Below are 23,062 nucleotides of genomic sequence, written 5' to 3'. Positions count from 1 at the left end.
GATGTGCATGTCAATGTAGGCATTAGCCACAATGCACAACATAGGGAAGTCTATAAGAACATGCCTGACTCCTACTTCAAAAAAAGGATCTACAAAAATTCACCACATGTGATTCAATGCTATTCACCATTTCTCTCTAAAATGAAAGATTAGATAATATGAAAATACCATATTTTTTGCACCATAACACTCACTTTTTTCCTCCTGAAAAGTAAGGGGAAATGTCTGTGCGTGTTATGGAGGGAATGCCTACGGGTGGCATGCCTACGGATTTTCCTCCTATAAAAACTATGTGTGTGTTATGGTCGGGTGCGTGTTATAGAGCAAAAAATACGGTATATCATCCAGGCTTCTCTCAAATGTAGCTACTAACAAACAAAACAGTTTTTATGCAGACATAAGCTGTGTGGCATTTATCTCATGGTGGTTCTGTTATATTCCTGGATTGTTATAATCAATGTTCTTTTAGATTTACCTAGAGATATTTATCTCCTGTAAAAATCTCACTTAGCCCCAGAGCAGAGAAAGACAATCAGTGCACTGGAGTGCACTGGAGTCTTAGAAAGCAATTCTAACCCAGATCTGCTGGTTGGTTGGAGTTAGGTTAGAGCAATCTCTACTGATGTGGGGTGCCATGCCCACCCCAGAGACCATAGTTGCACCCATGAAAAGATTCCTGGGCACAGAACTACTACCGGTGGTGTTACTGGTGGTGATCGGCCCAAAACATGCTTCACATCACCATATAACAGCCATACTCTACAGTCCCCCCCAGCCACATTGAAGCTTCTATTAACACCCCACCTATCCCCTTCTCTGTCCTTGCTCTTGAAACAGTTGTGAGAGCAGCAGCTCCAGTAATTCGTGCTCCTTTCACCAACTCTCTTTCACTCTGTCTTTCAAATATCTATCTATCTATCTATCTATCTATCTATCTATCTATCATCTATCTATCATCTATCTATCTATCATCTGTCTATCATCTATCATCTATATCTATCTATCATCTCTCTCTCTCTCTCTCTCTCTCTCTCTCTCTCTCTCTCTCTCTCTCTATCATCTATCTATCTATCATCTATCTATCATCTATCTATCTATCATCTATCTATCATCTATCTATCTATCTATCATCTATCTATCTATCATCTATCTATCTATCTATCTATCTATCTATCTATCTATCTATCTATCTATCTATCTATCAATCATCTATCATCTATCTATCTATCTATCTATCTATCTATCTATCATCTATCATCTATCTATCTATCATCTATCTATCTATCTATCTATATCTATCTATCTATCTATCTATCATCTATCTATATCTATCTATCTATCATCTATCTATCTATCTATCATCATCATCTATATCATCTGTGGACCACCATAGCCAAAAACACTCCACACAGATTACACCATTTTGTTCTTTCCTGATTTATGAAGCTGTGGCAGGCCATTAATGTCAACGAGGATAACATCCACTTGTCTTTAAATTTAAATAAATCTATTGCATTTGCGCAATTGCCTGAGTCTGACAACCTTAATACTGATATACTTTTCCTAAGTAGGCACAATTCAAGGACAAAAAAGTACAGGATAAATATAGAGCTCCAATGTGGGAGTCCAATGTGACTGGCAAGGGGAGGGGTGTTGGTTGGGATGGGGAGAATCTATATGCATAGAAACAGGATGAAGCAGCAAGGCCGGGATCAGGGTTTATGTGTTGCCAAACGGTGTGCGCGTGTGTGGGATTTAGAAGCTGAATTCAGAGTTATTTTAGAACTCCAAATTTATGAGGGCCATGACAGGCATAAATCCAGATTATGGCAAATTATTAAATACCAAGTTAATTATACATTCATAACCCACCTTTCCTGTGAAGCCTTTGGCATTACTGGCCAGTGTTTGAAATATTTGCTGCACTGCTGCTTTTAGTTTTAGAGCGCCTGTGTGTTTTTAGGAGATGTAAGTTGCCTTGGATAGACTGTGCCCCCATGGGCAGTATAAAAATAACTTAATACATAAATAAATACCACCGTCACCCTGTCCCCATATCCCCTTGCAGCTAAGTTAATTTGTGCATTGGAAATAATCACTTTTCTTCCTGCTTTTCTTCAGCTTCCAGTGTGAGGGGGCAGAGACCCTGTGGTTGACATCAGGTGGTGATTCGTTTCACCTGTGTTGTCCCACCTACCAACCCTTCAGAAGGGAATTGCTTCATGGATATTTTGACTTGAGCTTTTAGTAAACGGTATGTTTAGTCAAATATTTGTATATAGTGAGTGAGCAGTTATTATTATTTTAGCATTATGATGCAGTGATGTTTAATGTGCTTTTGGGTATTTTTATTGTATTTAGACTTTGATTTTCTTGTGAACTGTGAGCACAGACTTACTTGTGGGAAATTTGGTATATGAATCAACTGATAATGGTAGCAATAATAATAATAATAAATTTTATTTATATCCTGCCCTCCCCAGCCGAAGCTGGGCTCAGGGTGGCTAACAACACTAAAATAGTGCAACATTCTAAAAACATTATAAAAATTAATTAAAATCAAAATTGATGGCAATCATACTAAAGTTCTGTAAAGATTGCCAAAGGAGGGAGTCAGGCTGCGCCCTGACCAAAAGCCTGGTGGAACAGCTCTGTCTTGCAGGCCCTGTGGAAAGATGTCAAGTCCTGCAGGGCCCTTGTCTCTTGTGACAAGTGTTCCACCAGGTTGGAGCCGCAGCCGAAAAAGCCCTGGCTCTAGTTGAGACCAGCCTAACCTCTCTGTGGCCCGGGACCTTCAAGATGTTTTTATTTGAAGACCGTAAGTTCCTCTGTGGGGCATACCAGGAGAGGCGGTCCCGTAGGTACGAGGGTTCTAGGCCGTATAGGGCTTTGAAGGTTAAAACCAGCACCTTAAACTTGATCCTGTACTCCACCGGGAGCCAGTGCAGCTGGTATAGCACCGGATGAATGTGATCTCGCAGCGAAGACCCCGTAAGGAGTCTCGCTGCGGCATTCTGCACCCACTGGAGTTTCTGGGTCAGTCTCAAGGGCAGCCCCACGTAGAGCGAGTTACAATAATCCAGTCTGGAGGTGACCGTCGTGTGGATCACAGTGGCTAGGTCAGGGCGAGGGAGGTAAGGAGCCAACTCCTTAGCTTGGCGGAGATGAAAAAATTGTTAGGATATTTCCGTTCCACCTGAAAAGGGAGCACGATGTTTGTGTCACAGCCTGCGTATTTCCTGTTTTCACAGGATGTTTCTGTTGTGTCTTTGCTTTTGTTTCATTCTCTGTGTCTGGAGACACTGACGCAGGCAGTCATGTCTTTCTTTGTTCTGATCAACGCTGAATAAAACTTGTAAATAATGCTCTCCCGAGTGCGACTTTTGCTGTGCATTATCTGCTGATAGAGTGTGCATGAGCTCTGGAATGTGGCAAGATATTTTCTAGAAACTCATGTCGCTAATCGCTGATACTGCGTGCCTACGGGAGATCGATGGATCGTCCGGCAGACGGCTTGGGGCCATGATGGACTTTGTCTCCCTGGCAGTATCCCAACAAAAATGCCGCCTTTGTTATAGCTGCAATCTGCGCCTCCATGGAGAGGGAGGTATCGAAGATTACATCCAAACTCTTAACGGACGGTGCTGGCACTAATTGCACCCCCGCAAGAGATGGGAGTTGCCCCCTCAATCCCATATCGTCCTTCTACATCCCAGCCAGAGGACCTCTGTCTTCGAAGGATTTAACTTCAACCGGCTCCCATGTAACCATCCAGCCATAGCTTCCAAGCATCTGATCAGTATGTCTGGGGCCGAGTCAGGATGGCCATCAATCAACAGATAGAGTTGGGTGTCATCAGCATACTGATGGCAGCCCAGCCCAAAACTCCGGACAAGCTGGGCGAGGGGGCGCATAAAGATGTTAAAAAGCATCGGGGAGAGTATCGCACCCTGGGGCACTCCACACACCAAGGAGTGGCACGATGACAATTCCCCCCCAAGCGCCACCCTCTGTCCCCGACCAGAGAGAAACGAGCACAGCCATTGAAGGACTGTGCCCTGGATCCCCACGTCGGCAAGGCGGTGTTCCAGGAGTTTGTGATCAATCATGTCGAAGGCTGCTGACAGGTCTAGAAGAATCAGCAGCCCCGACCCGCCTCGATCCAGCTGTCTACGAAGGTCATCTGTTAGGGCGACCAGAGCCGTCTTGGTCCCATGACCAGTGCGGAAGCCGGACTGGAATGGATCCAGAGCCGATGTTTCATCCAGAAACCTACCAAGCTGTTCAGCAACCACTCTCTCAATCACCTTACCCAGGAATGGAAGATTTGAAACCGGGCGGTAATTGGATAGATCTAAGGGATCTAATGATGTTTTCTTTAAGAGTGGGTGCACCACTGCCTCCTTTAGTTCCCCTGGGAATGTACCGGTGCCAAGGGACAAATTGATGATATCCCTCAGGGGGGGGCGCTCTTAAAGAAATTGTCTTAATGACAAGTTCTCTTCACATCCTCTTGTCTCTGCTGAATCTGTTTTCATGACTGAACACCTCTTGAGGCAGGGACCTACCTTCTAGAATTATGTACATAGATGATGCTATATGCAGCATTATATAAAGTCCTCTCTCTCTTTGCCTTAATCTGATGTCAGTCATTTTCATTAGGTGAGCCAGCATTCTAGTATTAGGAGAGAGGGTTCTTTTAAAACATCATGCTTTGTGATGGTGCTATATGTGTTATATGAAGCACTCCTCCCCTTTTTTATTGCCTGAACCTGCTGTCAATCGGTATCACTGGATGAGTCTGACTTCTAGTATTTTTGTTTTAATGCTGAAGCTGAATTCTCAATTTTTCTGAACATGAATTTTCTCTCTTAAAACCCTGTAAAATAAAGGTTTAGTTGGATCCTCTCACCACTACAGTGAAAGAAATTGTATTTCTTGTATAGCTTTATGGGTTATGTGAAGCAGCATTATTGGGTAAACTACATACTAGTAGTTACTGTGGTCAGCCAGCACGGGTTCAGAAGGAAGCTGAACCCATTTCAGAAGAACAAGGATTGAGGCTGGAGTGGGGGACTTCTTCCGCATTTTATAAAATGGATATCCTGGTGAGGTGAAGTGTGTGGTGATTTCTTTTCCCACAGCAGCACCCAGAAAGAGGACATAGCTTGTCAAAGCCCAGTACATTCCTCACAGGCCAGGTGGTGCGCCGTGTTGCTAGTGACATTTTTCTCATTGCTGAATTTTCAGTGGAGTAGAAGAAAGCCAGGCCTTGGAGGATTCCAGCAGAGTAGAAAATATTCAGAGGGCAAAAGCTATTTGCGGCCATCCTGATAAAGGGAGCAACTGGATTATTCTTAGCACAAGGCTAGAATCTGCAGCTTTATGTAAACTGTGATTCACTGTTCTTGAGGCAGGATGTTCTGCATGGGTGAAGCTTGCTTGGTACCCAGACAACATGAAACTATAATACTATACAAATAGGCAATGGAGGTTTTCACTGGTGGTCTCAAAGTTGTGGAATGTTCTCCTTCCCATCAGTATTGGCATTCCACCAGCTCTCTAAGACCCACTTGTTTAGACAAATATTTCCCTGATCTCGTGACCTGAACATCCTCTCTTAATTGTTGTGATTGTTTTTGTTTGCTTTTTTAAATATTCTAATTGTGCTGTTCTAATGTGCTTGTTTTGGTGGGATTGTTTTATTGTGTATTTTAATTATGTGTGTTTATGAATTTTGTAATTTACTTCATACAGATATGGATACGCTCGTACCCTTTTCAATCTGCGCCCCATCCCGAGGGACGAGGGTAGGGTGAGCAAGGATTACTCACCTCCGTCACTGGTGCTGTGCAATGCCAGGTCTATAGGCAATAAAACCGCCACCCTGCGAGATTTCTTTATCTCGCAGGGGGTCGACCTGGCTTGTGTGACAGAGACCTGGGTGCGCGAAGGGGCAACAGTTACCTTATGAGAGATGGCGCCCCCGGGTTTCTCTGTCCTCCACCAGTCGCAGACTGTGGGCCGGGGGGGAGGGGTGGCATTATTAATCCGGGAAGATTGTCCTTTCAGGGCTCTACCATCGCCATCGATCCCCGGCATCGAATGTGTTGGCCTAGTGTGGGGCTCCGAGGAGAGCTTGGCTGTCTGGCTGGTGTACCGGCCACCTAGCGCACCAGCAGCCACCCTGTCAGGCCTATTGGAGGCGGTGGCCGGCTGGGCCTTGGAGTTCCCTAACCTATTGGTATTGGGGGACTTCAACATCCATGCAGATGCCACTCCCTCCTCACAGGCTCTGGACCTGGTGTCTTCCATGGCGACACTAGGGCTCTCCCAGTTTGTTTCGGGCCCCACACATCAAGCAGGCCACACGCTGGATTTGATCTTTGGCGTCGGTATAGATGTGATCATGTCTCCTTCGACGAAGGTGCCATGGTCTGATCACTACGCTCTGAAAGCCAGGATTGACTTTCCACCCCCACCCTGCTTAGGTGGCGAGCCAATTTGGGCTCGCCTGCAGAGGCTGATGGACCCTGAGAGATTCCGCCAAGCCTTGCGGGACCTTGCTCCCCCTGGCGACTCATTGACTGAGCTTGTTGAGGGCTGGAATGCCCAGCTCCTGGCAGCCATCGATGAGATCGCACCTAAGCGCCCACTGCGACCCCGCAGAAACCGGGCTCCCTGGTTTACCGAGGAGCTCCGGAAAATGAAGCGGGACCTCAGACGGCTAGAGCGAGTATGGCGGGGTGCCCGTGACGGAGCCTCAAGAACATCTTATAGGGCTTTTATGAAAACCTACGAGATGGCGGTGAAGGCTGCTAAGAAGTCATACTTCTCGGCCTCCATTGCATCCGCTAGCTCTCGCCCAGCGCAATTATTTAGCATAATCAGGTCTTTAACGTCCCTTGAGGGACAGCCAAATTTAAATAACAAATTGACACACGGCTGTGAGGCATTTGCGAGCTTTTTTGCGGAGAAGGTCTTGTCGCTCCGCCATGACCTCCCTGCCAATTTGGATACAATAAAGGAACTGGAGGCCCCTCGACTGTCCTCGGGTCCAGTATTGGACCACTTCGACCAGATATCCCCAGCCGATGTGGACAGACTCCTCCGAGCTGGAAAGCCCACCACTTGTCCTCTCGACCCGTGCCCGTCTTGGCTGATTAGAGCGTGTCCAGACGAGGTGCAGGCCCTCCTGGGGGATATCATCAATTTGTCCCTTGGCACGGGGACATTCCCAGGGGAACTGAAGGAGGCAGTGGTGCGCCCGCTCTTAAAGAAAACATCATTAGATCCTTTAGATCTATCCAATTACCGCCCGGTTTCGAATCTTCCATTCCTGGGTAAGGTGATTGAGAGAGCGGTTGCTGAACAGCTTGGTGGGTTTCTGGATGAAACATCAGCTCTGGATCCATTCCAGTCCGGCTTCCGCGCTGGTCATGGGACCGAGACGGCTCTGGTCGCCCTAACAGATGACCTTCGTAGACAGCTGGATCGAGGCGGGTCGGGGCTGCTGATTCTTCTAGATCTATCAGCAGCTTTCGACATGGTCGATCACAAACTTCTGGACCACCGCCTTGCCAACGTGGGGATCCAGGGCACAGTCCTTCAATGGCTGCGCTCGTTTCTCTCTGGTCGGGGACAGAGGGTGGCGCTTGGGGGGGAATTGTCATCGCGCCACTCCTTGGTGTGTGGAGTACCTCAGGGTGCGATACTCTCCCCGATGCTTTTCAACATCTTTATGCGCCCCCTCGCCCAGCTTGTTCGGAGTTTTGGGCTGGGTTGTCATCAGTATGCCGATGACACCCAACTCTATCTGTTGATGGATGGCCATCCTGACTCGGCCCCAGACACACTGACCAGATGTTTGGAAGCTGTGGCTGGATGGTTACGTGGGAGCCGGTTGAAGCTAAATCCTTCGAAGACAGAGGTCCTGTGGCTGGGACGGGGCGATATGGGATTGGGGGGGCAACTCCCATCTCTTGCGGGGGTGCAATTAGTGCCAGCACCGTCCGTTAAGAGTTTGGGTGTAATCTTCGACACCTCCCTTTCCATGGAGGCGCAGATTGCAGCTATAACAAAGGCGGCATTTTTCCATCTCCGCCAAGCTAAGCAGTTGGCTCCTTACCTCTCTCGCCCTGACCTAGCCACTGTGATCCACGCGACGGTCACCTCCAGACTGGATTATTGTAACTCGCTCTACGTGGGGCTGCCCTTGAGACTGACCCAGAAACTCCAGCGGGTGCAGAATGCTGCAGCGAGACTCCTTACGAGGTCTTCGCTGCGAGATCACATTCACCCGGTGCTATACCAGCTGCACTGGCTCCCGGTGGAGTACAGGATCAGGTTTAAGGTGCTGGTTTTAACCTTTAAAGCCCTATATGGCCTAGGACCCTCGTACCTACGGGACCGCCTCTCCTGGTATGCCCCACAGAGAAACCTACGGTCTTCAAATAAAAACATCTTGAAGGTCCCAGGCCACAGAGAAGTTAGGCTGGCCTCAACTAGAGCCAGGGCTTTTTCGGCTGTGGCTCCGATCTGGTGGAACACTCTGTCACAAGAGACCAGGGCCCTGCGGGACTTGACATCGTTCCGCAGGGCCTGCAAGACAGAGCTGTTCCACCAGGCCTTTGGCCAGGGCACAGCCTGACTCCCTCCCTCGGCAATCTTCGCAGAGCTCTGGCCCAATGGTTGCTAGTGGCTTGAATTAATTAATTTTTATAATGAATGATTTTAGAATGTTGTTTATGTTGTACTTTTGTACTGTTTTATTGTTGTTAGCCGCCCTGAGCCCGGCTTCGGCTGGGGAGGGCGGGATATAAATAAAATTTATTATTATTATTATTATTATTATTATTATTATTATTATTATTATTATACTTGTACGAAATAATGTCATTGCCTGCCTACCAGTATGCCTACTTCATACTGGTACGAAATTATGTCATTGCCTGCCTACCAGAGGGACTGGACACATTCCAATTTGCTTATAAAACGAAAAGATCGACAGAGGACGCTGTGGCGATTGCCCTCCATGCCGTTCTTGCACATTTGGAGCAGCGGGGGGGGGGGGTTATGCCAGACTGCTTTTTTTAGATTTCAGCTCGGCATTTAATACCATTCTACCACAACGTCTGATGTCTAAACTGGAAGATCTGGGGCTTCCGTTATCACTTTGTGGGTGGATATTGGACTTTTTGTCAGACCGCCCCCAGAGGGTTCGGTTGAGCCCTTATACCTCTAGTATGCTTAGGACTAACACAGGAACACCACAGGGATGCGTACTCAGTCCACTCCTTTATATTCTCTACACGTACGATTGTGTCGCTGCTCACCCTAGTAATAGGGTTGTCAAATTTGCAGATGACACAACCGTGATTGGGCTCATCTCTGAAAGGGAGGGTGAAACGGATTATAGAGATGAGGTGGAGCAGCTGACAGAGTGGTGCAGAGCTAACAACTTGCTCATAAATACAAGGAAGACAAAGGAGCTTGTGGTGGACTTCAGGAGACAGAAGAGCAATGTCCAGCCACTTTTGATTGATGGGGTCTGTGTGGAGAGGGTAACAACGTTCAGATTTTTGGGCATTGAATTACAAGAGGATCTGTCCTGGAGTGTCAACACAAGGGGGCTTGTGAAGAAGGCGCAGCAGAGACTGTACTTTTTGAGAATTCTAAGGAAAAACCATCTTCCGCAGAAACTGCTGCTTGCCTTCTATCACTGTGCCATTGAGAGCGTGCATTATGTGTGTGGTACGGAAGCTGTACTACCCGGGACAGGTTGGGGTTGTGCAGAGTTGTTAAGGCAGCAGAGAGCATTGTTGGCTGCCCACTCTCCACCTTAGAGCAGATTTATGCCACAAGGTGCCATAGGAAGGCACTGGACATAGTAAAAGATCCATCGCATCCTGGTCACTGTCTCTTCGAGCTCCTGCCGTCGGGACGGAGATACAGGACGATGAGGACAAGAACGAGCCGTCTTAAGAACAGCTTCTTCCCCAGAGCGATCTCGGCCCTGAATGGGAAGCCTGGACTTTGAAAGTCATCTAATCTTCCTTGCTGTTTTATACTGTATTGTTTTAATTAGTGTTTTTATAGTTGTTTTGATTTTGTGTGGAGTGCCCTACCTGGGTGGATGGAGCAGCCAAGTAATTTCGTTGTCCCCGAGAGGGGGCAATGACAATAAAGATATTATTATTATTATTATTATTATTATTATTATTATTATTATTATACTTGTAACTCACTTCTAGGTCTTGCTTATGATGTATAGAATTAGGCTGAATAGGATTTGGAATTTCACAGTGAAACCTCAGACGCTAGTGGGAAATTTGGCAGTAATGAAGGCTTGGGGTTTCAGTGCACTTCATAGCTACTTCGTAGCAGCTGGAGGAGGAGGAGAGGACAAAGGGTGAAGAAACAGCTACGAGTGGAGGGGCCCTTCCCCTTTCCCATCCTCTGGTCCACCTGTGAAACTCAACAAATCTGCCGTACCTGGATCTAGGTGTTGAGAGTGCAGCTGAATGGGACACAGCTGTGAGCAGTACCATCCACCTTGGGACTGCCCAGAAAAAGCAAGTCTAGAATGAGACACTAAGGTGATGTCTGCTGCTTCCAGGAACTCTTCTCATTGTGAGATATTCATGGGTGAGCTGAGAGTATGTTTGTGCCCTGGGTGAGAACCCGCTGGTTGGGGGGGGGTGCCCAAGGGAAGATTAATTGATGTTGATTTTTATATATTAGTAACTTTGTGTTAGTGTAACATTTTTATATGTAATGGTGTATTTTTGCAATGTTTTGTTTGTCTGTTGCTGCTTCAGTACACTGCTTAGATATGTTTTTAATATACAGTGGTACCTCAGGTTACAGACGCTTCAGGGTACAGACTCCGCTAACCCAGAAATAGTACCTTGGGTTAAGAACTTTGCTTCAGGATGAGAACAGAAATCGTGTGGTGGCGGCGCGGCAGCAGCGGGAGGCCCCATTAGCTAAAGTGGTACCTTAGGTCAAGAACAGTTTCAGGTTAAGAACAGATCTCCAGAAAGAATTAAGTTCTTAACCCGAGGTACCACTGTATTAAGTAGTATAGCAATTAATTAAATAATCAAGTTACTTGGCTACTTTCCCTCCCCCAAAGAAACAGAAGCAATTCTGCATAGTCAGTTATTGGCACATTGGCACCTGCCCAGTTGCTCTCCTAGATACCTGACCACCCTGGCCTTTTTGCATTGTAACAAGTTGTACCCTCCATGTTCAGATTTCTGCTCTCCACCTCTGTGTTAAAAAGCGCTGGCTTTATTCAATTATTTGTTTACTTTCTAGTAGGAGTGCATATCCCCTTTGTAACTCGCCTCTTCTCTATTTCAGATTGTCCCTTCATACAGACTTTGCCCTGGGCTTGCCTCCACAGTGCCTACTAGCAGTATTTTTCTGTCAAAACCGATAGGTTTCAACTCTCCACACAGTCTAAACAGATTTCCCAAGTACATATCCATAAAACCTGACAGCTGGGTGCTCTGTCCTTCAACATCCAGCTGTTCCGAGCTGGCATACAGCTGGGGATGATCAGTTATAAGGACAATTGTCTGTTCTAATTGTAAGGGATTCAAAAGTGAAATATTAGGTCACTTTGGCCTTGACAACAGCCAAAGTATAATATCTGGCACTGCAGACTATTTGAGGGCATAATAATCTGAAAGATTGTCATGTTTATAGCTGGATGACAGTTGGATACATGAACATAAATGCCTATATTTTCAGCCATTTTTGTCCGGGCTCCTGCTCAGACCATGATGACAGAGGATCTTACTTAAGTGTAAGGAAGAGATCTTTATTGAAAGAGGGAAGACTTACAGGCTCAGCAAGATTTAATGCCTTCAGAAGCTACTATATCTAGACTCCATGACAGGAAAGGTGAGGTCAGCTGTGTTAGGAGCAGCAGTCCAAGTTTAAGGAGGACAAGGCCAGGGTGAGGGGTTCAGTAATATAGAGAAGCAGTGCAGTTGTCCCAATAGGTTGGCACACCCACACACCAAGTTCTTAAAGACAGGGCAAGGTACGCCCATTCACAAGACTTTCATACCTTGTGAGATTGCCAAGCATGCAGACATGCAACATGTCTGAAAAGATGTGCCTTCCCAGCAATGTGAATGTTGGTGGGTCCTGGGTGACCAGCCTCTGCCCTCCTCTTCTGACCCCAGTTTCCCCACCCTTGGTGGTTCACTGACACCCTCCCTGGATTCCATTGCTGTGCTCCCCTGCCAAGGAGGGAATAGGGGAGATGAAAGTCCTATATCCCCAGTGGAGGCCACCATATATTGTGAGACAGAACTGCCCACTTCCATCCAGCCTCTGTTCTCTCCATGTCATCCTCCCGTTCCCCATCCTCATCTGCCTCAGCCTGCTACTCTACTCCTGAGCCCAGTGACATCTTGGGACTCGGGTACAATTATTCTGTGGTTAAAATTTGTTTGTATTATATATGTTCAGTTACAGCATTTATTGCATTTTTTGACACATTATAATTGTTTACCTTTTTAAAAAAATAAATAGAGTTTTAAAATATATATATAATTACACTTGGGGGTGTTCTTTTTCTCTCTTGCTTATCACATGATTATTTATAGGGCCGTTTTCTACAATGACTGCACCTTCTTCCCTCATAGAAAGTCATTGCTTCTGGTGAACGGCTCAATTTCATGGCAGCAAAGCAATTTCTTGGATTCTTAAGCCTACGCGCTGCCATTCTAAAGGTGGGAAATACAGCAATTTCTGGTTTGAGTGAAACTGAATGCAACTCTCTGTGGAAGGAGATTGCCCTGGTGGAAGTGTGGCGGGTGGGAAGGAACTCCATAGATACATGGAAAGCTACATGTGTAAGTAGGAATGAGTGGAATCCAGTGGGGAAGCGAATAATGACCTACACACACACACACAATCATTTTAATTGCCTTCCTTTCATATGCCAGTCATTGGCATTAAGTTACCAGCTGCTGTATTTGCTCAATAACTCTGCGCTACAATGATTATTTTTCTGTGAGAAGATGAATGTCCTTTTCATTTTCTACTTAAAGGTCATTAATTTAGGGGGATGACTCTCCCCTTTTTTTGTTCTTATTATGGTGTCATGTGAAAAGCAGCTGATTGGGTTTCTTTAGAATTCTTTATAGTTTAGAATACTTCAATTAAAGCCCCATTAATTCATCTCCCTTCAAGGCTAAATTTAATCAGCGAATTATCACATCCATGGCATTTAACCAATTTTTCATGGGAGTAGCAAGTCCACAAAGGGGGGCGGGGCAGGGAAAGACAGAGGATAGGAAGGAAGATTTTCTGCACTGAGAGATCACGCCAAGGAACACTGGTGTAGTATCTTTCATGAACCAGCGTAATAAAGTGGATCACTGGCCTCCCTGATCTTATATAAAGTCCCGTCATGTGAGATCAATTAAATGTTAATTTGCAAACCATCGTCTTGTTAAAGAAAGACGGCCTCTCTGAAACCAGTGAAGTTGCAGGTGGCATTATCTTGAACATCTTGCATTCAGCTACCACAGCACACTCCCCTTTCTCTAATAATGACCGCTCCCCGCATAAAATGGGGGGTGACCTTTGCGTGGACGTGCGCAGCTCCTGGATCTAGAGCGGCTCCATCAGCATAGGCTTGGCTTTGCCTTCCCTCAGGTAGGATACCTGGAGGTCTCTGCCTACCCCAGTCAGTTGTCCAATCCCAGCTGGGGGAAGCATTGCCAAGGAGATCAGGCCAGGTGGGGGAGGGATTACCTGCCCATACAATAGAGGGAGGATCTTACCTGGGAATCCTCACTTGGCTCCAGAGCTTCTCCCACCCTACCCACCCTCAGTTAATGCCTTATTTTGCAGGTTAACTTTTCTTCACAGGTTTTGCAGGTTAACTTTTCTTACAGGTATGCGGGCGCTGCTACGTTAAGGTCGCTGTCAAAGGGCCGGAAAGGAATTTCCCTGCATTGGCAGGTTTTGCCTTTCCCGTAGCAAAACGTCACAACTTTGGCGATATCAGGCCTTGGGCGGAATCCTTTAGTCCATCTTCCTCTTTGCAGCGGCGATACCAGGGTTCCCCGTTAAAGGGGTTTCTGAAAGGAGGCTTTGACCGTACGCCGAAAGGTCCCCTGCGGCGGCGGCGTAACGGGGGCGGCTATCTCTGCTTGAACATATGTTCTCCAGAGCCGGCCCATCCCCCCCACAAAGACTGGATAACCCTGATGCTCCCTAGGTCCCCGGCTGGGGACTGGGGAGGGAGAACGCCCAATGCCTGAGCTAAGGTCTACCCACATTTGAAATTTAATAAAGTTGTGGCCAATTTAATCCCATAGCACGTTGTCTTGAGTCGTTATTCCACATGACGGGGGGGGGGGCGCTCGGGACCTGGGGACTCCGCCTGTCCACGCAATGAAGTTGCTTTAAGTGTGTGAAAAGTGGGACATTCATGCTCCTGGTGAGTTTACCGTGTGCTGGGTCATTGCTTTCTATCTTGCAACCATTTCAAATCCCTGCCCAGTCATGAAACTGCCCCTGGGCTGGTCACCTTAGTTCTCATTAGTTCTCAGTAAAACCTGACTAGATCTTTAAGAGGGTAATGCGGTACATGACCCATGAGATGTGTTTTTATTTTTTAAAAAAGTTTAATTCACCCTCACCCTATCAGTTTTTTTCACTCATGCATGACTCACTCTTTTTCTAGTAATCTTTTGCACAGCTAACTATGCCACAGCAAATGTTTGCCTTTTTACCTTTTGACCTACCATAGTTTATTGTTGTCATAAATAATAGGATCTCAGTAAAATTAAAGGAATAACTATGTCTTAGATATTAAAGAATATTAGTAATCATCTGGGGAGAAGAATTGAATATTTTTAAATGAAAAGAATGTATGTGAAGATCAAATATATTAATTATAAATCTGTTTCGGTGGAGAGTAAAAAGGTAACGGATGGTTAAGTTCAGTCAAAGGCGACTATGGGGTTGCACCGCTCATCTCGCTTTCAGGCTGAGGGAGCCGGCATTTGTCCACAGACAGCTTTCCGGGTCATGTGGCCAGCCTGACTAAATCGCTTCTGGCGCAACAGGACACTGTGACGGAAACCAGAGTGCACAGAAACGCTGTTTACCTTCCTGCAGCAGCGGTAACTATTTATCTACTTGCACTGGCATGTTTTCAAACTGCTAGGTTGGCAGGAGCAGGGACCAAACAATGGGAGCTCACCCTGTCATGGGGATTTGAACCACCAACCTTCTGATAGGCAAGCCCAAGAGGCTCAGTGGTTTAGACCACAGCACCACCTACGTCCAGTAGAGAGTACACATGCTATAGCCACCTATAGTCCTTTTGCTTTGCTTTTCTAAGACTCTTTCGTGTACACAGAACATCTAGGAGTGGATTCCTGCTGAAACTCTCATATCCATAAGTGGCAGCCCCAAGAAAACCATTACTAGTAATGTATTTTCCTCAGTCTTTTTGTAATAAAGTGTCTATTAAGAAACCTTTTGCTGTAAGGTTTATTTTTCAGATGGCATGCTATATCTAAGTGGAGCTGCATCTGAAGCAAAAAGCAAACAGACCCAACAACAAGAAAAGCTTTTCATTACATTCTTTAATTAGCTCTTTATGTCACTAACATGATAGTGCTGAGAAAACGAGGGCATATTATTGATGTGCAGCTTAGATCATTACCACAAGATGAGAGACATTTGTTTGATGTACCTTTTAAACTCTGCTATGCATTTCTCTCACATTGGGTCAATTTAGTAAGAACAATGTCAAGGTCTTTCCTTAATCCAAGCCGCCACAAGTGATTTTATCTGTTTTTTTGCAGCTTTATCTGTGCGCCTTTCTTAAAAACCTAGTACAGTGAGAAAAAGTTTTCTTTGTTAGTATTTCTCCTCTTTTCTTCTTTGTGCTTGTAATCCTATTTTAAAGGGGAAACTACTATTGTTTTTAAATGTAATGGCAGCAGGAACCAAAGGGACCCATGAGTGTGTGTCACAGGTTTTCCCTCTCCAGCTTTCCAACCTGCACTCTGTGTGTTTCTTAAACACCCAAAGGTCCAAAATCTCCTTACACGCCCACCAAAGGGTGTTTCAGAATGCCATAACCCTGTTATAAAAAGAACCCTAACATTAATGGGGCATCAAAATCTTCTAATCATGGATGAAAGCAGCGATAAGGTGTAGGCAGAGGGGAGAACTCAAGGCACATAGCTATAATTAAAAAGCAAAACATTTTTTTTTTAAGGAAAGCAGAGTTTACATAGCAATTAAAAGCTAAAGGAAGAAAACCAGCAAAAATGTGTAAGAAGCGGGGGAGGGGGGGGAATGCAAGATTCATTTATGCAAATACATTCCTACATCTCCTGGCACAATAGTAAGCCTAGAAGGCTTGTAAACAACAACAACACACATTTAAGTTTCTAAGTGAGTTCTTTGCTTCAATACATTTCAAAATGGGCAGATTGATTCATCCTTGGTTTGCAAAGCTCAGGTCTGGTAAACCTGTGGCGGCTCACAGGTTTCTGGAGAACCACACAATCTCCACCCTGGTGGCACACTGACAGAAATTCCTCAGTCAGAAGTGAGAGGGTGCAATCTCTATGTTGAGTGTGACATGCAAATATGCAACAGATTTGCTCCCATACATGTTTTGAGTAATTGATTTTATTGGTTGTATTCATAGGCTCAGCACCCCTATATCTTTATGGCTTGGGGGGGGGGACCATGATCTTTGTGCTCTATTCTTCCACCCATTTATAACTACTAACATTTGGTCACAGGCTGCTCGGATTTTAAACTCAGAACAAGAAAGTTTCTTTAACTTTTACATCCCCCGCCAACAAAACAACAAGATTATAAATTCTTCTTATGTGAAGTTTATCCTATTACAAGATTAGAACTGAGCAAAAACCCAATTATTTTCAACAATTGTTTGCTCACCAGCATATTACATCTCTAGGTATATAATACCAAGAACTGGCAAGGTGGGCGTGGCAGGAAATCAGTGGATAAATGAGGGTGTGTGGAGCCACTGACAGGTTTAATGATATTTTTGTACACTTTGTTGTTTTGCAATAAGAGACAGTACCTTTTCTACACAGAAGCTAGTAATTGCTTCTGAGAGAATAGGCTTTGTGACACCACAAACACCAACTTCATCCAAATCTACAATGCATGTTCTTCTTACAACTTTTACTCCAGGTCTACTTAATAAGGAGGTGTTAATAGTCATTAGGGTGGTCATTTGTCATCTGCTACAGAGGATGGTTCTCTATATGAAGGGTTATCAGAAGACAGAAGAACTCTCTAGTCCAAGAAGGGAGAGCAAAGGCCTTGAAGCTCATCAACAGTTAGCACCTAGACAACAGCACACAAGCTGTCTTTCCCATTATGGTGAGATTATTATTATTTATTTATTATTATTGCAGTTTAAATTACAGTAATTATTTCTATATCTGTAAAGGTAAAGGGACCCCTGACCATTAGGTCTAGTCGTGACCGACTCTGGGGTTGCGGCGCTCATCTCGTTTTATTGGCTCATGTGGCCAGCATGACTAAGCCACTTCTGGCGAACCAGAACAGCACACGGAAACGTCGTTTACCTTCCCGCCAGGGCAGTACCTATTTATCTACTTGCACTTTGACGTGCTTTCGATCTGCTAGGTTGACAGGAGCAGGGACTGAGCAATGGGAGCTCACCCCATCACAGGGATTTGAACCGCCGAACTTCTGTGGGTTTAACCCACAGCGTCACCCACGTACCTCTGCATATAAACTAGCAGAAGCAGATTTCCTGTCTCCTCTTTGTCCTCTTTTCTGGTGATAACATTTGGTGGTGCATAAGTGGCCACGCTAAAAGGTATTGCAGATACAAATTAAGTCCTACAATCCTACTCTTTGGGTATGCCTTATGAATATTGCAAGCAGTAAATTCAAGAATGAATAAAGAAGCTAAGCCAATATACTTTAGCAGTTTGGCCATTGATCACCTCAAATTATTTATGCTTAAGTGTGTGATCTAGTACAGTTTTTGTTTTTCCTGGAGGCAGTAGGTCCACAACAAAGGTTAAATAGGCTCATCATTGTAAGTAACAGAAGAGGGTGGCAAACCCCCTCCTGCCTCCGTATGCAGTCCTACAGGATAGATAAATATATAGTTGTTAGAAGGATTTCTTCAGAGGGTTTCATTCTTGAATAGCAGGGAGAGAAAAAAATATTTTTATTTTTATTTGCCATATATAATTTGCCATACAGTGGTACCTCAGGTTACATATGCTTCAGGTTACATACACTTCAGGTTACAGACTCTGATAACCCAGAAATAGTGCTTCAGGTTAAGAACTTTGCTTCAGGATGAGAACCGAAATTGTGCAGCAGGAGGCCCTATTAGCGAAAGTGGTGCTTCAGGTTAAGAACAGTTTCAGGTTAAGTACGGACCTCCAGAACGAATTAAGTACTTAACCTGAGGTACCACTGTATATAGTTTCCATATTTGCCTTAGCAGTCCAACAGATTGGACAGCGTTTCAACAACTGTACAACATGAGATCTGGCATGCTGAGGACTACCTCTGCTAAAACATAAGTATTCAAAGTCGGTCAATACTTAAGACTGACTGACTTCACTGCATAATGCAATCCGGCAATATGTCTGGGTGATTGTGGATATAATTTCTTCTTCTTCTTCTTCTTCTTCTTCTTCTTCTTCTTCTTCTTCTTCTTCTTCTTGCATGTCCTGTGGTGGTGCTATAATGCATTGAGAAAATATTGGGGCAAGGTTCCTTTCAAAAAGCATTGGTTGCAAAGTTAGAGAATAAAGATGATCAATATAACTCTTACGAATGAAAGCTAACTAAGGGAGGTATATATGTTATTGTACACACACACACACACACACACACACACACACACACACCTTATCATAAGCCCTGAAAGGGATGACTCTGACTGCAATTCCAGTTGCATTAAGAATCTTTAGTCCCCTAGTAAATCCCTTCTTGCTACCAGCAGAGTGGACGGTCAGCCTTTGCTCAAATGGATATTCTGCAGCAATAGGCTTTGACCCCACTAGCAATCGTGTAGGACATGATGAATTTGCAGTATTTAAATTTTTGAGTCATGTGGATCAAATTGTACCAGCCACAAAATAAGCTTTTCCATCTCTGTCTTAATATTGCGCTCTAGCTGTGCTCTTACTACCAGCTCCTTTAGGGATTTTAAGCTATCCTTTTCTTTCTCTCCTTGGGGTTTGTCCCCCCTCCTTCTCCCCCTTGCTTTTGTATCCAGACAAGATCTGTGCTACAATAAACCTTTGCCACTAGCAGGAATCTAGCAGTCACAAACAATTAGTCCTTTCTCTGAATTGTCCAAGGTTAATTTTAGCCTGCAAAACTGTCTACTGCCAGATCTGATAAGTTTTCTCCTTCAGCTCCAGCTGTCTGGTCCCTGATGGGATTTTGGCTACAAGGATGGCATTATCAGCCCATTAACCATCACTAGCCGTGGCACTGTGAGGCTGATTAATATTGATCACTTGTTCCATAGAGTTATCAGATGATGCTGAGTAAATTCGATGGTTGGCTGTTTCTGAGGGAGCTTTTGTGTTTACTGGGTTGACAGAACTTCATCCTATGGTTCTGCCGATAGAGACCAAGAGATTATTAGGGAAGGAATAACATATTTGCTTCACCAGCAACAGGTGTCAGGATGTAAAAATTCACAAACAGGAAAGATTTTCCTGTTGAAAACTTCACAAAAACCAGCAATTGTTTTCTCTGTAACATTTCTGCAACTAAGCATGGTTTCAAATGACTGAAATGTGCCTTGGGCCTGAGGATGCTCCCAGGTTGGTCAAAGTGACTGCTTATTTTCTATGGTATCATGGAAGACTTAGAGGACACACCACCAAACAGGGAATTTCAAAGAGGACACACCACACACCACTGGGAGCATTGAAATGACCTTTCTCCATGAAGTGGTCCAAATGCAGTGGCCAGACTTCTGTCTGGCTTTCCATTTAACTCTCATATAACCCCTGTTTTAAAACAGCTGCATTGGTTGCCAGTTCATTTGGGTTCCAATTCAGGGTGCACATATTAGGGTTGAAAGGGTTAAATGAATTATGCCTCAGTTATCTGAAAGACCACCTCCTTCTCTTTTGGGTGTCCTCTTGATAGCTCCAATGCCCTGAGAAACTTGAGGGTGGTGGTGGAAGGAGCATTCTCTGTGGCAGCCACTAAGTTGTGGAATTCTCACCCCACAGAGATGCACTGGGCACCTTCATGAAGCAGTTTTCACTAAATGTTGGAGATGCACCTCTTTAGCTTAATCATCTGAAATGTATGATTTTACAATCCACCCTATTCCTGTAATTGTATACCTGAAGGAGCATCTCCACCCCCATCATTCAACCCGAACACTGAGGTCCAGCACCAAGGGCCTTCTGGTGGTTCCCTCACTGCAAGAAGTGAAGTTACAGGGAACCAAGCAGAGGGTCTTCTTGGCAGTGGCGCCCACTCTGTGGAACGCCCTCCCGTCAGATGTCAAGGAAATAAACAACTGCCTGACTTTTAGAAGACATCTGAAGGCAGTCCTGTTTAGGGAAGTTTTTAATGACTGATGTTTTAATGTATTTTTAATCTTTTGTTGGAAGCCGCCCAGGGTGGCTGGGGAAACCTAGTCAAATGGGCAGGGTATAAATAATAAATTATTATTATATTGCAATTCATTTTGGACTGCTTTTAATGCTGTATTTTAAATTGTTGTGACTCACCCTCGGACTCTAGGGTGAAGGACAGGAATAAATCACCATCATAATACTCATGTACTGATGTCGATTTCTTCTGTACTAAGAAATGCAAACTGACAGTATGCCCTAGAGTAGGGTGGGAAACCTGCAGTCCATGGGGCAAACTGGCCTGCTGGACCACCCCATTTTAACCAAGGGGCTGGTTTGGGGGAAGCCACACACTTGCCCCATGCCTGACATCATGTATGGGGTGGAGTGGGAATGGGAGGAGCTTCAAAGGATAACTCAGGAGCTTGAAGTGGGCTTCCTGTTGTTCCTTTGCTGGATGTGAAATTCATGAACAGGAAAGCTGATAGGAGTATGTCTTACTCAAGTGGGGGGGGAGGTAGCCCCCAGATCCAAAAAGGTTTCCCCCTTGCACTAGAGCTTCTGCACACAAAGAGGGATCCCAGTCATTCTCTGTGTGCAGCACGGCTGCCAACTTGAATAAAACACTGGGGACCCCAGGTCAGCTCCTGCCTGGATTATTTATCACAAGACACAGTACACACACCCAGTGCGGGATTTACGTATAAGCTAAACAAGCTATAGCTTAGGGCCCCACTCTCTTGGGGGGCCCCCAGTAAAATGAAAGGGGAAAAAATGGATGTACAATTCCAAAATATAAGATAGAAAACAAATAAAATAAAACCTACATACAGTTTTGTGTTGGTAGGCTCCTGTGATGCAAGTAATGGGCCCTGCCTGCTAGCCTACTCCCTAAAATATCACTGGTTTGCTCAGTTCTATATCACTTTAGATACCTATTAGGTCCATAAACACCATATAGCATATATTCAAAACAAAAAAACAGAGACAATTTGGACATATTGAGGGCCCCATTACTTTCAGTAGCTTAGGGCCTCATCAAACCTAAATCCAGCCCTGCACACACCATTTGAAGGCCAATGCCCATCAACTTGGGCGGCAGCCCCCTCAAATATTTTATTGGAGGGAAGCGACCTTGGCCCCTTAGGAGTTTGCTCCTATAATGTGGAGCCACTCAACACGTGTGTATTGGATGTAATGGGCGTCAAGGGTTCATAATGATGGGGGCAGGGCCCTCTATGCCTTTCAAGACATGAAGAGAATTATATGAACCATCTCATTCTCTTTCTTCAACATGAACAGAATGGCAACAGGCAGAGTGGCTAAACTGCATAATGATACTATCGACACCTATGGCAAATTTGTGAGGTTTGCTTTCAGGGCAACTGAGGCAAATACAGTGGTGCCTCGGGTTACAGACGCTTCAGGTTACAGACTCCGCTAACCCAGAAATAGTACCTCGGGTTAAGAACTTTACTTCAGGATGAGAACAGAAATCGTGCAGCAGTGGCGCGGCAGCAGTGGGAGGCCCCATTAGCTAAAGTGGTGCTTCAGGTTAAGAACAGTTTCAGGTTAAGAATGGACCTCCAGAACGAATTAAGTTCTTAACCCGAGGTACCACTGTACCAGGTTCCAATCTAATGCACTCAATAAAGAATGGAACTTTATTTTTTAACTAGGACCATTGTGTAGCAACTTTCAGAAGGGACCTACAACTAACTAGAAACATATTTCCCCATTGGTGTCCCCTCTTGACAACAGAGCATTTTAGAGCTAGTTATCTGACCAGTTTCCTTAAGAAATTGCTTTATTGAGCTGTGCTTCCAAGGGATGTCCTCTGAAGTCTTGTGTGGCTGCTCTACAAGGTCCCACTCATTTTCTGTTAGCCTGTCCTTATATAGAGATCCAAGAGATCTCTCTCTGAAACATTTGTTAACACAAGCAAGCAGGCACACCCCAGCAGAAATGGTTCAGTTTCTTTTGAGTGGCAGTAATAGCTTCATAACACACAGTGTGACCCTCTATGTGCTGGCTGCTAAAAAAGAAAAACAGCACACCCAGGAACAATGAGTTAGATAAAATTGCTATAAATTGTTGTGGTGATTCAGAGGTTTAATCTGAAAGCAATCTGGATTTGAGTTTGTTGGTGTCTCTGGCAACTTTTCTCTCTTACATTATGGATGTTTGCAAATTGGATTTTAAAATGGCAATAGAATATTGGAACTGGAGCTGCCAGAGATGCTCAGGATGTGTTTTAATGCTCGGGAACTTGGCTGTCGTGGACTGGTTGGACACAGTAGAGTGGTGGGAAGAACCAGCAAGGGAAGAAGGCTCAGAACACAGGAATTGGTGGTGGGACAAAGATGAGTGGTCAGAGGGGAAGATGAGGTGTCTGAAGCTGAAGGGGTAACAGGGCTTGGTGA

This window comes from Podarcis vaucheri (assembly GCF_965113315.1).
Source record: "Podarcis vaucheri genome assembly, chromosome: 4".
In the NCBI taxonomy this organism is placed as follows: Eukaryota; Metazoa; Chordata; class Lepidosauria; order Squamata; family Lacertidae; genus Podarcis; species Podarcis vaucheri.
This window is presented reverse-complemented; position numbering follows the sequence as displayed.